At 49.7% G+C, this 17,500-nt stretch overlaps 1 pseudogene; it reads right to left on the bottom strand.

Moving 5' to 3' along the window:
• Positions 1 to 10,608: 10,608 nt before the first annotated feature.
• Positions 10,609 to 16,505, bottom strand: LOC103585595 (annotated as a pseudogene).
• Positions 16,506 to 17,500: the final 995 nt, after the last annotated feature.

Here is a 17,500-nt window from a genome sequence, read left to right as displayed (position 1 = left end):
AAAAAAAAAAAAAAAAGAAAAAAAAAAAAAAAATATATATATATATATATATATATATATATATATTACCTACAGTTTCGAGGGCTGGGAAGTCCACAGTTCAGGGAACACATCTGGTGAGTGTCTTGGTGATGATGACAGTGATGGCACAGTATCACTTTGCAAAAATGTTGGAGCAGAGAGAGAGAGTAAACTCTCATGTGCTCTTCTTTCAAAGCCTTCGGAGCCATGGCCCTGACCACCATTTTTAATCCATTCACTACTGCACGGTGCTACAGTCCAACCACCTCTTCAAGGCCACCTTTCAATTACCATAATAGGATTTTCCACCCTCCTAACAATCACAGTGGAGGCCAAGTTTCAAATAACATAAACTTGGAGGACACAATTCAAGCTTCAATGAGTTTGAGGGGGACATTGAATCCATTACAGCTCCACAGACAATCAGTACACACTGTGCGAGAGCAGGCAGAGGCTGCTCCTCAGCCCTGGAGTTGACAGGAGAAAGCAAACCCCCTGCTGGGCAGTGGTTGGGGCATCTACAGAGAATAACTGGGCAGTAGGATGTGCCTCCAGGCTCTGTTTGAGGACTTGGCATTAAGATATCATAATAACAGCTAACATCTACCATAAACCAAGCCCAGATGTTGGTACATTTCATTCTCACAACAGCCCTACAAATTTATCCCCATTTTACATGAGGAAGCTGAGTCACAGAGAGACTGACTCCAGAATTGGAGTCATATAACTTGTGTCTGTTATCAAAATTTGGTCATTAGGTGAGCTCTAAGGGATGCACTTACAGATTACTGGCTGTCCCCTAAGATGTGGTCTTCGAGAGACAGCCCCCAGCAGGGTGCTCGGGCCTTGGGGCATGTCTGTGCCTTTCCTAAGCTTCTCAACCCCACCACAGGAACAAGCAGATCTCGGTACTGCTCTGCTCCTCCCTGGTCCTCCTGGGTGAGGGCTGCGGTAGAAACACAAGCTGCTTCTCTGAATAACACAACCACGGAACAGTGGGAGTAAGAGCACTAAGCAAGGAGTCAGCCCAGGTCAGGACGAGAGAGCCCAGGAGGGAGGAAGGAGATGGGCAAGGCTGCTGACGCAGCTCTGCAAAGGAACCAGCTATAAGCTGAACCAGATCCACCTGTGTCAGGCAGGCTGCAGCTAGAAATGGGCAAACGCTGGGGAGGGTGTGGCAGGTTTCTGGCCTCCTACCACAAAGTCCACCAACTGGATAAGCCAGGATGTCCCAACACAGGGATCAGGACTTGCTTTCATTCCAACTTGGCAGCAAGTCCTTGTCTCCACTATCCTGGGCGGGGTGGGGTGATTTCTGCAGAAAAGTATTGTTTAGTTGTGGGTCATCTCTTAGGGGTGTGCTGCTTCCTCCTCCTGCCCCATCCCCCACCCCTGGATTGGATTTGCCCTGCTCTGGCTTTGCCATGTCTCCTGGTACCTAGCAGCAGGCCTGGCCAGGCACAAGCAAAACATGAAGTCAGAAAAGAATGAGGCTGACTGCCTTCAGCAGCCCAAGACTTCAACCTCGCCAGCCCCAGGCCTCACCCATCACCATCCCTAGCTCACTGCTTAAAGACAGGAAGGGAGTCCCCTTTTATCAGCCACACATGTGAGAATCACAGTGACTCCAGGTCACTAGATGGCTCTGGTCTGCGGGGTACTTTGGAGCTGTCCTTCCAACCCCCACAGGTTGTCATGGTGCCCGCTGCTCAAATTCTCCACTGGACGAGCAGCAGATTGTCTCCATGGCAATAAAAAGGATCTGGGGAGAAAGGATGTTTGGCCTCGGAAATGAACTCATGGGAAGACTCCTGGGAAATAAGCCTCCTTTTGGTGGATCAGACAGACTCTCCTCCTAGAGACGCAGTTCTTTAGCCTTTCCATTGGCCTGGGAAGCCCAGCTTTCTAACGGGTGGTAGCATCATCCCTCTAGCCACAGAGGATGCCAACTCCAGATTCCTGGCTGCACCAAGTAAAACTGCAACTCAGGAAAGTACAGTTGATATACTGAACGCCTGCCTTTTTATTGCCCTCAGCAAGCACCCCTGCCCACCTGCTTTTCCTCGTATCCCTCCCTCCCCTACCCCCAGTCTCTGTAGAGCCTAGCTTCTCTCCCACTCTTGGCAAGACCCTGGCCCACTCTCCCTGGATAAGGTGTGAGCAGATATAGCTGAAAACAGTGCCCTTCCCCCACCCCTAAAACAACTTGTGTGCTTTTGTAGGACCTTTGATAACCAAACAAACAGGTTTCAGTGGGTCCCCAACAGTCTCTGGTAGACATTTCTCTGTCCCATGTATAGGTGTTTTTCTTCTGCCTTTCAGATCACAAATCTAGGCTTTTGCACAGTTCAAGCTCACAGTGGAACAGGAAGGTAACTAGGGTTCTTTCAAATTCCTAGTCCCTTTCTAATTCAACACCTGCACACCTGGAATCTGGCTGCTGCCTTCCTAGTTTTGCCTCCTAGGCAGGATCTATTTCCCTACCTACCTCAGGCATCCAGCAACCTCTTATCTCTCTCTACCATTGCCAGCTGTCAAAGAAGGATCAGAAACCCATTCATACTTGAATGTGGCTAATAACAGATTAAAGTGTATTCTCCAACAGGGAAATCAGACATTAAATTGTAAGGAATAAGTTTTTGCGTGGAATTTCACGCACCAGCTCAAGGATCAGTGCTGCAGGAATAGAGTTCAGACTTTACTCTTAGAAAAAAGAAAAAGATAGAAGTAATACGGGTCTTCTTTTCTCCAAAGCATTTCTTTATACCTGCTGACTCTCTTGGGTGATAAAGGGAGTTTGTTTTATTTCAGCTCCTATTTCTAAAGCCTAGGAATGTGACTTCTGATAAAATTCTGCTACACCAAAGCTAGGTGTGGTGTCACCATAAGTGGACTTTGTTTCCACTGCTCAGTGTCCTGCCCAAGAGCACAAGATTTGTCACACTCACCAGCACGTTCGAACAGGGCAACATGGGCCACAGAACCCCCACCTGCCTCCCCATCTCACCTCCTCTTAGGGATTCCTCACCTACTAAAAACAAATCAGAAAGGCCTTGGTCAGACACACTTGAGTTCAAGTACCAGCTTTGTCACTTACTTCGCTGTGTACCTGTCTTTGCTTGGATGCCTCCAAAAGGAGAGCCTAAAAAGGTAAATCTTTTGCGATGTGACCTTGGGGGGCAGGAGTGAGAGAGTGGGAGAGATGCAGCCCAGCAAGAAGAGTACATATTGAGATGCCTGTGGGGGTCGCTTCCCAGGACCTTCTGAGAACCGTGCAGAACACCTTCCCATTTCTCCACCCAAAGGCGGAAGCTCGTGTCCACCAGCTCCTGTCCATAGCTGCATTCACTCTCTCTTCTGGACTACCTTGTACCCAGCCCAAGCAGGCTTTCCTGGAGACACTCAGGCAGGTTACCAACCCTTTCTGGAATCTCAGGATCTCAGCAGGTAAGATGACCTTTTCTGGAATCTCAGGTTCTCAGCAGGTAAGATGGGATAAGAGCTACCCTGCCTCCCAGAGCTGTTACGATCTAGAAAAGAGAATTCCTGAGAAGTCCTTAGTGCAGTGCCTGGCCCAATAAATCACAGCCACTATTCCCTTGTGACTGGAGACATGGGGGACATCTCTGTTGAGCTGTAAAGCTCTGAGAGTCTGTAATCCCCCCTACCCCCTCCCCTTTTCTTCAGCAGGACCCAGACAGGGTGGTCACGCAGGAATGGCTCCTAAGGAAGCAACCTGAGCTCCAGACCTAGGAAACTGCCAAGTTTTTTCATTTCCCAAAAGAAAGACAAACCCCATAGATCCTGGAGTGCAGGAGGCAGAGAGGCTGTAGCATTAGAGTGCCTAGGGGGGCAGAATCCTTACTTTTTTAAGAAGGAGCAATTTTCTTATGTGTTTTGCTCCTGCCATTTCCAGGAAATTAGGGTCCAAGGACGGGTTACCAAGAAGCAGGAAGAGCTAGACACACCAGACTGACCTTCAGAAGAGGAATCTGTTCATTCAGAATTCATTCATTTATTCAAGAATGCTTCATGGAGGACTTTCTATGTGCCAGGCTCCCTGCTAGAGGCTGGGGCTTCAGAGGTAAAAGACAAACCCTGAGTGTAAAGAGAAAATAGAAAAGTACAACAACGATGCCCAGGCACTGTGACAAGAGTAAGGTTCCTAAGGACAAGTGGTGGTCATTTAAAAAAAAATTTTTTTTAAATGACTGACAAGGGAGGCAGAGGTCAGGACCTGAGGGAAGCTGTCTGCCACGCAAAGGAATTTGGCCTGAAGCTGATGGAAATCCATGTACAACAACGATGCCCAGGCACTGTGACAAGAGTAAGGTTCCTAAGGACAAGTGGTGGTCAGGGAGGCAGAGGTCAGGACCTGAGGGAAGCTGTCTGCCACGCAAAGGAATTTGGCCTGAAGCTGATGGAAATCCATACCAAAGAATTTATTCTACACCCCTCAGTCCATCCTCCTCGCTATGGTTTGAATGTGTCCTTTCCAAAACTTAATGACCAAAGTGACGGTATTAAGAAGTGGGACCTTTAAGAGGAAGTGAGGTCATGAGGGCTTCTCCCCTCGTGCATGGCATTAAGGCCCTTATAAAAGAGGCTTCACAGAGTGTTTTGTTTTCTTGCCTTTCCACCTTCCACCATGTGAGGACACAGTGTTACTCCCCTCTGGAGGCTGCAGCACCAATATGCCATCTCGGAAGCAGAGAGACCAGGCCCTCACCCACTAGTGCCTTGATCTTGGACTTCCCAGCCTCCAGGACTGTGAGAAAATAAATTTTTATTCTTTATAAATTACCAGTCTCAGGTATTTTGTTATAGCACAGGAACAGACTAAAATACTCCTCGTTGTTGTAAAAGCTGCAACTTCTACATCAACAGTGATATTCCCATCTATAAGGGAAGGGAGAATCAAAAGCAACCAATGCGCCTCTCTGTAAATGAAATTTTGGCAACTGCTTAAAATCACCACGAGCAACCAAGCCCTTTCTTCCCCTGCCTTTGTTCACACACTATCCTGGGCCACCTTTATAATTTCACTGACTGAGAAAGTTCATAGCATTACTGTGGAGTCCCAGGTACAGTAAATACTGGGTGGATAGATGGATGGAAGGAAGGGCAGGTAATGGTGATACTGGTACATGAGACGAGCAGCTACTGAGTGACTACGTGCCTCTGCTTGCATAGGGGTGGGCTGTCTGTGGCAACAGTGACTGCCTCTGGGGAGGGAGCTGAATTCTAGGGGACAAGGGTAGAAGGGAGACTTACTTTTTACCCTTTTGAAGTACTTAAATTTGTTACCATGTTCATTTTAAATGTTTTTAAAATAAATGTAGGAACTGTCTATATTCTCCAGCCAAACACCACCAGGAACACAACTGTGGTCAATAAAATTGGGTTAGTTGATTTGTTGCATTGAAGGAGAACACACACCACGGGGAGCTGTGGGCTGACTCAGTAAGAGAATGTCAGAAAGGATTTATGAGTATAGGATTTGGCTTGTGTTGGGAGATTTTTGAGGAGGATTCAAGGAGGCAAGGCTTTGCTCTGGATCAGATGCTGCTGGGAAGCAGGGGTAATTCTCAGATTAGAATCTTAAGTGTAAGTATCTGAGTTCACATCTAGAAGGAGAGAAGAAAGGAGAACAGTTAGGGTGTTATTGATGAGGCAGCAGCATTCACTCTTGTTATGCAGGACAGGGGGTGGATGTTTGGTCGTTTTTGTAGTTTGGACTATTTTTTTGTCTGCTCAGACATGATTACAGAGTTATCTTGTTTTTATCCCTAACAATCAAGTTAACAGAGTACTTTGTCTGATGTCCGTATCTCTTGAAATTGTTTACATTCAACAGAACACCCTCATCTAGCTGTGAGGCCAGGCCAGCTCCTATCAACATCAAGACTTGGCTTCAAGGGGTTGCTTTTCCTCTTTCTCAGTCCCTTTCAAACTAAAGAGTAAAGATATTAATTCAATTAGTTACTTTTACTATACTGCCTGGGTGGTACAGAAATGGACCTTTTTTTAAAAAAAAATTATTCAGCAAGTGGGGATTACTTCAGCAAATTTCTGCGAGACATCAAAGTCCTTTAATAGAATATATTCTAAAACCCCAGTGAGCAGGGACCTTGAGAATGTGCCCACTATTGTCTGGGATGCTGGTGGGTTGGCCAGGCTCTCTGACCACCCATCAACACGATAGTGAAGTCTCTTGGGTTTATCAATGGGCGGGCAGAGGTTAATGCCTGCTCTACAGTCCTGTCTACAGAAACCATCCCTGTTCAAATCCACAAGCTCCTGCCCTGGAAAAAAGAACTTCTTAGGGGATCCTTAGTGCAGGAGATCAAGGGGACAGGAGACCCTGGCATGGGGCTCTCTCATAAAAAAAAAAAAAAAAAACAAGCCTACGCTAGGGATCAAGGAGCCTGATTTCTGGACAACTTCTCCCTCCAGCCCACTACATTGCAAAGTCCCTTGCTCCTCTGTGGGCCTCAGTTTGAGAAGAAAGGGGGTAAACTAGACCTTTTGTATGAGCTTTTCTAGTTCCCTGATTCTGGGGTGCAGGTGATGGGAGGTTTCAACCTCTTCTGGAAGAGGTTACAGACCAGGTGCATTGAAGAGAAACCAGCAAATCTGGCAGGTAAAACACAGCCCCTATGACAGGCACATGTGCTTGGATCTTATGAATCCTTAGGTGGCTACACCTCCCCACACCTGCATCAATGCTTGAAGCCCCAACAAGTGAGGCAAGGCAGGAGAACTGAGCCTCTTAGAAAGGTTTGGCATGAAGTTAGCTGATACGCTTCAGGAGGGTGGAAAAAAGAAGAAAGGAGTCTGAGAATTGGATTCTGGAAATGCTTCATCTGATGTAGGCTGTTGGGATCTGTTTTGTAGTTGGGGGTCAGGGGGTACTACGGTCTGAATGTGTCCCCCAAAGTTCACATGTTGAAACGTAATTGCTAATGTGATAGTATTAAGATCTGGGGCCTTTAGGAGGTGTTTAAGTCATGAAGGCAGAGCCAGGGATGAGATGTAAGCTCTTACAAAAGGGTCTGAGAGACTGGGTTTACTCTCTTCTCTCCTGCCACTTGAGGACACAGCAACAAGGCAGTATTTTGGAAGCAGAGAGCAGCCCTCTCCAGACATTGAATGCTGGCACCTTGATTTTGGATTTCCCATACTCCAGAACTGTAAGAAATAAATTTCTATTCTTTATAAATTACCCAGTCTGTGGTATTTGTTACAGTAGCACGAATAGACTAAGACAGGGAGTGGTGGTCTCTTTCGCTCAGCATCCAATACTTCCTCCTCCTGCCTGTGAAAAGAAAGTCTCCACGTGTGGGTCAATTGTGCTCTCATTAAGCGGTTTAGTTGGCCAAGGGGGCCTCTTGCTTTAGATGGAAGGCCAGTTCATCTTTTGGGTAAAATCTGGCCCAGGACATTCAAGACCCAAAATGCCTGGTGCTCCAGTTGGAGTTACTGCTGAGATATCCAATCATTAAACTCCAAGGCCTCGCATTTCAGTCCCACATCTGGGTCCTTCAGGTCACCAGGGACCCGTTGTCACCACCAACATTTTTGTCAGTTGTCTCTAGAAGCTGGGCTGCCAAAAATGGGACAAAAGGCCATGAGTTCCTCCCCTTCCCAGGTTCTGATATTTACATTCTAAAACTGTCCTGATATTTACTTAGGGAAAATTAAAGGAAATTCTAAAATTAAGTATGTAAATTTTATGTTATTAATCACTGCATTTAAATCTGTGTTTTAACAAATAGAGCATTCACTTTTTGAAAGACCCCCAGCTCTTTTCATGTGTGATTAGTTAATTAAGGGTTTTCGCTCTGATCCTCCTTTCCTGCCTTATCCTTTTAATCCTCTGGTTTCCTTCTGATAACCCCAAAGGACAGCCACAGGGACTGCTCAAACCATTAATGGGATATTTGAGTTCAGGCAGCTTGAAAGCACACAAAACAGTCTAGCCCTGCACAGCCCCTTCAAGCTCCTCCACCTGCCCTGACACAGTAGCCCTGCATGCCAGCAAACACGCGGGCACACTTGTGGCTATGGCCTTTGTTCCGAACCTCAGATCATAATCACTCCTTTCCTCCATTTCCATCCTATCCCCAATCTTTTTCATTCATTCTGTCAATCAACCAATGTTGACCATGCTGTGTAATTAGCCAAGGGGACCATTTGCTGTAGAGGAAGGACAGTTCATCTTCTTGGTAAAATCTGACCCAGGATGTTTACTGGTAAAGCTGACGGTGAACAAACACAGCTGTGGCCATTCACCCCTCTGTGTCCTCACCTTACCTCACAGAAGTGAGCCTCCATGAAACCTCACAACTGATTCTTCAGCCCAGCTACACTGTCTCAGGCCACTCTGGGTCCACCAATTCTGCTCCAGTTCATCACCCTCCACCCCGGCACCACCCCCAAGCTGGTGAGCCCAGCCCCACAGGAGACCTGGGCAGAGACAGTGGAGATTCAGTGCAGAAGTGAGTGCTGCACTGTGGTGGGACAAGGCACCACCACCACTGTGGTCTGGAAAAATCTAGAAGAAACTGGGTTAGGGGCTGCAATTTGGATCATCTTTTATTCACAGTGGGGGCCACTTCTTCCAAAAGAGCTTGGGTAACCTGGGTGGGTCACAAGACAGAGAACCCTCAGGCTGAAATGCCATCACCCCAGGTTATCTTAATCCTCTGTGGCTATCCCTGCATACCCTAGAACTCCCCATTGCCCTGAGGCTTTTCTCCAGATCTTTCTTAAGGGATCAAAGATGAGGGGGTTAACTTGAAATGTACAAGAACAAAGTGCTCCAGAACTGGAGATTCCTGCCCCCAGAATCTGACCGATCTTGGAGGCCCTCCCTGACACCCGAGAGCTGTAAACTAATTAGTCCCCCTCACTGCCTTCCACCACTGATAGGACTCCATTCCCTCCTCCTTCCCAGCACAGATACCCGCAACCCAGCAGAAACTCTCTGAGGTACCAAACTTGTTTGATTTTTGTTTTTCACTTACTAGTCCAGGTGAGAGAGTCTCTACACTGCCCCAGGGCTACTGGAAACCAACACTGAGGTGCTTTATCCCAAGGAAGCACAGGTGTGTGGTTATCCATGACCCACAGCCCCTGGGCTGGGAACCTGGCAGAAAAAGATGATGAAGGAAAGGGATGGGGAGACGCAAAGGATCCGGCCTTCATCCTCACCCAGCCCAGTTAGGACACAAGACCTGGAGCTCCCGTCAGCTCCATCCGCTCCTTGAGGCTGTGAGGCTATGAGGCACAGCGCAGCTGATGGGCACAGCGGGGTGGAGGAGCTGAGCTGGAGCTCAAGGGCCCTCCTCTCTTTCCCTGCTCCTCTCCTGGTCAGGCACACACCCTCATTCCACCGGACTCCGGGCAACTTGGGCCCAGGATGGGCTTTGCAAGAGAGGAAGAGGGCAAGAGCCAAAAGTTGAGTGCAGACCCTCCCTCCACACCCCCATTCTCACCACACTCTCCTCAGCCCTTCCCCTTGCTGAGGTCAGTCCCACTGTACCACACACACACAGATTTGCACACATACACAGACACATGCACACACACACATGCGCACACACATGTTGCTGGATACCAAATTCCCCCTTTGAGCATTTCTCGGTTGCAAGCACACTCCTCCCCACTGTGCACAGAACTAGGGCTTTCCCTCCTGGGACACCCTCACTGCTCTTACCAGGGAAGTCCAGGCCCTCTCCACTCTCATTGCAGGGAGGGGGAGGGGTCGGCATCCCCCTGCCCTGCTTTCAGACTGCCCCAAATATGACTCAGGACAATGAAAAGGACCTTTTCCAAAGGAGCCACCTCTTGGCCTAACCCCTTGGCACAGACTACTCTCTTCCACCTACACTAGAAGTGCTCAGCCCAGAATTGTACGCAAGATTTGGTATAACTATTTTTTCTTCAGGTTCTCAAAGGCCTGTGTGGCCCAGAAATAAGAGCTACTAGCCTGGAGAACCCTAGAATCCTCCACCTGCTCCCACCACAGCCTTGATCAGCCTCCAGAAGACCCAGCTAAGAGAATGGAAGCAAAGCCTGCTGTGAAGACTCAACACACCCTGAGTCTGCGGTGGCTCAGGGAAGCCAAAGAAGGCAGGAGATGATGAGGGCCGGCCCAGCTGTGCTGCCCTTCACTCCACCCAGGCTGGAGCTTCCAGACTTAAGGATAAATTTGAGTTTATTCTAGGAAATAAATGTTTAAAGCACGTATTACAGAGAAGGAGCTGGGACCCTTCAGGGGCCTGAGCCTCTGCTCCTTTCCTTTAAGTTTCCTCCCAGCACCAGCCCTCAAAACCCTCGAGCTCCACAGCCCTGCACAGGAACCCCACATGCTGGTTCAATTGGCCAAATCTGCAGTAGTTGTGCAAAGGATGAGGATACTGATGGGTTCTTCTCCTTCCTCAGGTCTAGCACAAGCAAGCCCCCAAATTGCTAGTCTGGCAGAGCTGCAGACCCTGTCCCCAGACCCAAATGATCTCCTAGACCACCCACCCTCAGGCTCCTGGGCCCAGAGCCACAGCTGCACAGCCACCACCAATCCCCTCAGAGCTGAGGGGAGTAGCCAGCCACCACGGTGTTCTCCCCAGTGATATAGCTGGCATCTGGAGAGCACAGGAAGGACACAAGGCCTGCATGGTCCTGAATGGAAGGAGGACACAGTGTCAGTCATCTTGAACTCCAGTTCTGCTGCTCTGGGGCTCACAGGCCACAGGTGGGTACAAGCAGCTTGTACTCTCCAGGGCCACAGGGACTCCAGACTTCAACATAAGGAAGAGCCAGTAAACAGGGAGGGGTCTGCACTTGAAATGGACTCAGCCACCCCTTCCCAGGGGCTCCAAACCCCAATTGCCTCTGTAGCTGCTGGCCCTCCTTGAAGTCATTCCAGAAAGCCTTGTTCTTATGTAACTCCTGGGCAAAGGGGAGAGATGGAGTCAGTGCTGCTGAAACAAAGAGATGGGAAAGGCCCAAGGTGGCCACCTGGCATAGCACCCATGGCAGGTTTGCCCTTCTCAGGAGAAGCAGCACCTCCTCAGGGTGGATGGACTGCACCACGCTGAGCTCAGAGGACAGTGAAGACCTCAGCCATAAGGATGCTGACCTGAGGCTTCAGTCACCCCTTCATCATCAGGGAGCATTTCCCCTGAACCAGGCTGGAACATGGACACATCCCTGTCCTCACCACTTTGCTGAAGTCGGTCTCGATCAGTCCTGGAACCAGGCAGTTCACCCAGATGTCCTTGGGGGGTGAGATCCAACACCAGCATCCTGGTGAGGCCCAGCAGGGACATCTTGCTGACGTTGTAGGCACCCAGCTCAAGGGAAGGGAATCGAGGATATGCGGAAGTGGAGGAAAGCATCACGTGAGTTTCTGCCCTAGAGATTCACACCTGTCCCAGGCCCAGACATACTTTCCCCAGCCTTGTCTGAGAATGGAAGCTGGATGGGACAGACGCAGCAGCCACGTGGTGACAGGCTCAGCCCCGTGCAGCAGGAGTAAGGCAGGGTCTGAGGAATAGAACCCTCACCCTAGACCACGCAGGAGCACAAGGACCAAGCCCTGACCGTGTATGGCGTACAAGGTGAAACGGAAGAGACCAGGATGACAGCACCCTCCTGAGAGGATACCGGAGAGATGAAGCTACCATCTCACATCCATCGAGGTGTTGCAATGCAGTCATTACATATTCAGTCCTTGCAACAGCAACACCAGTCCTGTTGTTACCCCCACTTCACAGCTGGGGATACTGAGGCTTGCAAAGGTTTAGTAACAGCCAATAAGTGGCAGTGCTGGAATTCCAACCCTGTTTCTCATAAATAGTATGTCCGTGCCCGTAATTCTTATACTCTTCTGCCTCTCTCTGGGGAGGAGATGAGCAGAAAGCCAGGTGCTTGAAAAAGAGGGCCGGGTGGGCTTGGTGGAGAGGCATGCAGGCCTGATGGTGAGTGCTCATCAGTGGGCAGCCAACTTCTAAAGGCTGTGTCTGTAAGGAATGCAGTCAGATTTGCAGAATCTGGAACAGAATCAGGGTCCCTGGAGGCCAGGATGCAGGGAATGAAGAGGGGTCTGAGATGGGCACCTTCCTGTGGAAAGAAATGGGGCAAACCCGGTCATAGGTTTTAGGCTGGTGAGGAGGGATCACGCAGCTATGGGAAGGCCAGAGAGTAAGTGAGGTGAGAATGACCAGCCCACAAAGTTAAGGAGCTAAAGCACAATCTCTTCTCAAATCCGGTGCTGTCAATCAAGGAGATCACACCAGAGCCCCTGAATATCACCCTCATCCTGCAGCCACTGGAATTAGAAATGGTAGCCACATAAGGGGTGAGGCAGGACAGAGGGAGATGGGGGGGGTTGTGGCAATCCTAGAGAACCCCCTTCTGTCTTCCACCCCTCAGCTCTGCCTCACTCTACTCCTGTGCCTCAGTCTCCCCAACTCCATCAGTCCCTGCCCCCACCCTGCAGCCACATGCCCTGTTCTCCATGTGGGGCAGCAGCTGGCTCAGCAGCAGAGGGGTGGGGGGCCTTCACGTTCACATTCAGGACCTGAGATCAGAGCAGAGGCAGTGGGGAGGGTGGAGAGACATGGTCAGCCCAGGACCTGTTCTCACAAGACACCTGGAGTCCTGTAATTTGTGCAGCAGACCAAATGTGTGCAGATGTGAGAGACGACTGCCCCTCCTGACTCAGGCAAGGGGTGTTTCCAACATGCTGATGCTTTCACAGGCAGGCAGGCTAAGTGACAGGCCCGTGAGCGGAGCCCTGAAAACATGAATTGTTCAGGACAGGGGTGAAGGAAGGAAACATCCAGGCTTTTTAAAGAAACAGGACTCTGTTCTGCTTGTGCAGTAAGAAGCTGTAAGCAGAGGCCACTGGAAAAGGACCGAAGTCAGACCAAGTGGAGGGGAGGCAGGAGCTGGGAGCAGGAGAGATTTCTGGAGGAGTCGTCTTCATCTCTCTGTGCTTTCAGTTGTTTATGCTCTTGCCTCTTACCAGTAGGATTGAAGACATACTCACAAATAGACAGGATGAAGCACATCAAATATGTATTATGTGTGAAGAAATGGAGAAGAAGAAAAATAAGTGTAGAAAAATAAGAAAAAGCACGAGTGGGTGGTGAGGCCTGAGCATTACTCTATTACGCATCCACAGAACTGCAGGCTGCGAGAGCCTCCACACACCAGTTTACTGCAGACTCGGCTCTGCACTTTCCTGCAGACAATACAAAGAGGGAGACACAACTGAGAATTCCCATCCCGGGAGGTAGGTGCTTAAGCTCATCCTGCCTGCAGTAAAGCCTGGATCTGGGCTTGGCTACAACGGTCTGGTGGGTCTGGGAACAGGGGAGAAGTAAGAGAAGTACTGGCAAGCAAAGATGCAGAGACTGAGCCCAGGGGCCAGGGCGGAGTGCCAGCTGGGACTAAAGTGACATCAGGGACCCCACCCGTGAAGAGCTATCTTGAACGAAGTCAGCGGTGTCCTGCATCTCTAGGGAATGAGGCCGCCATCTGTGACTGGCCAGGCCTGTCCACTGTTTTTCCTCTCCTTCATCCCACACCCACTCACCCCCTTGGACGTGGGCAGGGAAATGCTTCAGCTGAGAGCTGCTGCAGCTCATTTGGTGAGAGGTTACCAGCACTGGGGATGAGCCCCATTACTACAAAAAGTGGCTCAGATGTCTGAAAGGAGTACCATTGAAGTCCCCAATAAGAAGGAATTGAGGGTTCAGCTAGCCCTAAGGGTTTCCTGGTCAAAACAGAACTCCTTCAGCCCCCAGATGCTCTGTCTGCATCGGGTTGAGCAGTGGGCTGAGATGAGGCCCCTCCTGGACTTGGGGGCCAAACCTGAGCCAAGGAAAAAGGTGAGACTCCCTCCCTTGCTGAAGAAAACTGTCCCATTTGAGGAGTACCTCTGTGTGCCAAGAAATCCTGATAAGAGGACTGTCCCTGAGCATGAAGGAGGGTGTACGCTGGAGAGTCCATGGGTCAGGGGAGGGATGGAGGAGGGGTGGTGGTGGTGGTAGATTAGAGGCTTCCCAACCAGCTGGGTAGAATGGGGATCTGCCTGGGGAAGGCCTCAAAACTGGCTAGAGGATGAGTGATAAGGAATTCCCCTTGCAGGACACTCACTGAAAATTGTATTCAGTTAAAAAGCAGAGCATGTGGTAAATTCTAAACTCATTTTGTGACAATTTCACCTCCAAAATAATGGCAGATGTGATCGGGGGCCAATTACTCCATCAGCGATTTCTGTCCAGTGGTGCAGAATTGCTCACTGAATATCAAGTCCTTGGAGAATAGGGGAGCATCAGAAAAGGTAAGATCGGGTTGCCAGCATGTGTCCCCAGCTTCAGGAGGGAAGATTTCAAACAGTTCTGAGAAAAAGAGCCGTGATCCCATGAACCAAAACACTGAAACAGAAAATGACTCAGGAGGGTTAGGAGACAGTCAGCAATGAAATCCCAGGTATAAAATCACAAATGATCCTTTGGAGGCATTAAGACTATAGTTAAAGAGCCTGGGGAGGCTGCTTAGCAGCGGTGCAGGGAGCTCAGATTTCAGGTCATCTCCGAGGCTGGAGCGAAGGGCACCCAGCCAAGGGCAGATAGAAAGGATGTCAGCACACGGGAGCACAAGAGCTGGGAAAGGCAGACACACTAAGGCCGGAAGGAAGGAAATGCTGTGGCCCATGCTTAGGACAGAGAGGGGAATGCTAACAATGCAGAAAGGACAAGCCTTGATCACCGTCCAGCTTATCTGTCAGAGGAAACAGGGAACACAACATGGGACTGAGTGGAACAGGAGACATCGGAGAGTAGCAAAGCCCAAGGTGGGCTTCAAGGCATTTGACAAGGTCTCTCCTGGACCCTCATGGACACGGTGGCAGAATCGTTAGTGGACTTGTAGCGGGCTGGAATGCCTGAGGTCACAGAATGCTGAGGGCTGGATCCAGCCCTGACAGCAGGTTCACCTGAGGGACAGTGAGGAGCCCTAATCTAGGAAAGGTAGAGAGTCTCAGCAGATGCAGGGCACCAAAGAGCAGCACAACTACCAACATTTGCCCCCACAAAAAGGCATAAAAACTATAAAGTCTTGACTCATGCTATATGTATATTCACAGTGATAGCCTCAGAGCCTGGAACAGCTCCTGGCTCATAGCAGTCAATATTTGCTGGATGCAAAAGAAATGGAAAGAGAAAAGGAAGCAGGAAGAGTGTAGGAGCCAGATTTAAAAACAAACAATGCAGAAAGTATCATCAGGGCACATTCTGGGGGACAAGTGGCCAGACCTGCCATCAGGTCTTGCTCTTACAGTAATCTCAAGAGGGGACAGGAGAGGAGAGTGTTGGTGGGGTTGGGCACCACTGGAGCTCACAGACCCTTAGCCTGCTCCCTGGGGGTTGCCTCTTACCTTGTCCCACACCTGCTCACTGGCCCCCAGGGTGCTCCCCACCAGAGGGTTGACAGCAGCATGGCACACCAGGTGCTGTCACCCCCACAGTGCTCCAGGGCCTACAGGAGAGGGCTTTGGTGAGTGTACAGATGGCCTGAGGAGGCCTCTCCCTCCCAGTGCATCTCAGGTGCATGGGGCATTCAGGATAAGCTTGTTGATCACATGCCACCTCAACCAGAAATAGTCATAAGGCTCTCATGAAAACCAAACTCTTATGAAGGAAAGTGCCCTGGAATCCCTCTGGGGACTTCCCCATCCCTTCAGACCCCTATCCATGGTTCTCCCAGGGTGTAGGCTTGGGGTGAGGGCCCCTCATGAACAGGCCACTTTCCAGAGCCATTGTGAATAGTGAGGTCTATGTGGTCACACTGTGAGCCATCACAGCCTCAGGATGTGTTCTGGAGCCTTCCAGCCCTCATCCCTGTCCCTGCTCCTCCCAGGGCTATGCAGCGAAGGAATGGTTCTGCATGTTCTCTTCTCTGTGCCTTTCACTGTGGCCCCCAGCCAGTCCCAGTCCTCGGCCTTCCCCACATGGTACATGGTGCCCTTCACACTCAGGCCCTGCCCCTTCAGCACAGTCATGGCTATGGTGGGGTCTATGTTCTGCTGCTTCCAGCTACTGACAACCATGTGGGCCTCATCCTGAATCAGACACTGGGCTAATGGTGAGGCTGATCCTGCAAGCAGAGACGGTGAGCACAGGTCAGCCCAGGCCCTCCGCACCATGCTTCCTCTATCCAGCCTTGGAAATCAAGAAAGAAGGTTGTGTTTTGCTCTACAACCCTGAGTCCTCTAGCAAAGCCAGGGTCCCTGGGCAGGGCCAAGACGCATGGGGCAGTCAGGGCACTCACCCATCAGTGGAGCCCATGATCATGACTACCCAGTCAGCCAGGAAGCCCTTTTGGTCTGTCCCACTGCTGCTCATCCTCACAGAAAGCCCAGCACAGGCATGAAAAAGGCCTCAGTGGACCCAGGCCACTGCTTGGAGCATGGTGGCCGGTGCCTGAGCTACTTCCCGCTGAATCAGCCCTGGTGGAACAAATCCTTTTTACTTACACTGATGCCATCAGTGAGCATGAAGGCAGTGTAGCCCCCAACTCCTCCACACAGACAAGGCCAGCAGCAGAGTGGCAAAGTCAGGCTGGTTAGGGTAGACTTTAAGTATGTGAGCATCAGGGCAGGAAACCAATACAAGAAAATTCCCTAGCTATTAAACTGACAAATTAGAATGTGAGGCCCGACATCCAGCAGAGAGGGATTATTCTTCCATTCATTCCAGAAGCAAGCACTGAGCTCTTGCAGTGTGTCAGGCACTGGGCAGTAGATGCTGGGACACCTTGGTGAACAACAGACCCAGCCCTGGACCCCCACCCATGGACCTTCTAGTGTACAGGATGCTGGACACCAAACAAATAATTACACCTGTGCAGGATACTAACATTTATAAGCGCATGTATTTCACAGAGCCTAACTTATGCTTAGTAGGACCACAATCATTAGTTTTTAGAAGGGCCAAAGCCCTTTAGCATAGGTTGTAGCCTAGTAGGGTGACAGCCCTTAGTTTTAGCATGGCCAAAGCCCTGTAGTTTTAGGTATAGCCTAACTTTCTAGAATTGCACATAGAAATGCTAAGTTTGGGAAAAACAGAAAAATTTCCCATGGCTAAAGTCTCTGTTGTAGTTAAAAAAAAATTGTAACACAGCAAAAATGCTTGCTCTAAGGGCAGATGTCCTTGGTGCAGCTAAACCTAATGATTGTTGCCATGATGAATATCTCATTGTTCTTTTTGTAAACACCTATGTTCCTTTTCTGTAACTTTCTTGCCTGGAGAATAAAAATAGGGAGAGAAAACCTGATTCGGGGCTATTCTGGGATCTTTCTTCTCTTGAAAGAATTATTCCTGGGGGTAACTGCTTCGGGCCTCTCATTGCTCTGGAGAAATGGGCTTTGAGTAATCCTTTGCATCTCTGTCACCATGGGGGAGAG

Source organism: Galeopterus variegatus, unplaced genomic scaffold (genome assembly GCF_000696425.1).
Source record: "Galeopterus variegatus unplaced genomic scaffold, G_variegatus-3.0.2 Scaffold253, whole genome shotgun sequence".
Taxonomy (NCBI): Eukaryota; Metazoa; Chordata; class Mammalia; order Dermoptera; family Cynocephalidae; genus Galeopterus; species Galeopterus variegatus.
This window is presented reverse-complemented; position numbering and strand designations above follow the sequence as displayed.